This window comes from Morone saxatilis, unplaced genomic scaffold, assembly GCF_004916995.1.
Source record: "Morone saxatilis isolate NCDOM2014 unplaced genomic scaffold, NCSU_SB_2.0 Contig4, whole genome shotgun sequence".
Lineage (NCBI taxonomy): Eukaryota > Metazoa > Chordata > Actinopteri > Moronidae > Morone > Morone saxatilis.
This window is the reverse complement of record NW_023339984.1, coordinates 16,854,425-16,854,655: the sequence shown is the minus strand read 5'-3', so window position 1 is coordinate 16,854,655 and position 231 is coordinate 16,854,425.

Sequence of the window (231 nt, the reverse complement as noted above, 5' to 3'; positions counted from 1 at the left end):
TATGTGGTTCATTTTAATGGTCAAGTAGTGACTAAAAGTACAGTTTTTGACTTTAAATGTATCAGACAACAGTTGGTCTCTGATATTATTTCTCTATGAGTAACCATGGTAACAGCTCAGCATGTTCACCCACCTTCAGGTAACTTTGGTGTTGTGAGGAACACATCACTGTTGTCTCCACCAGAGGTCACATTCAAGTCAAAATTTTCTGTGGGTGTAAATCAGGAGGCT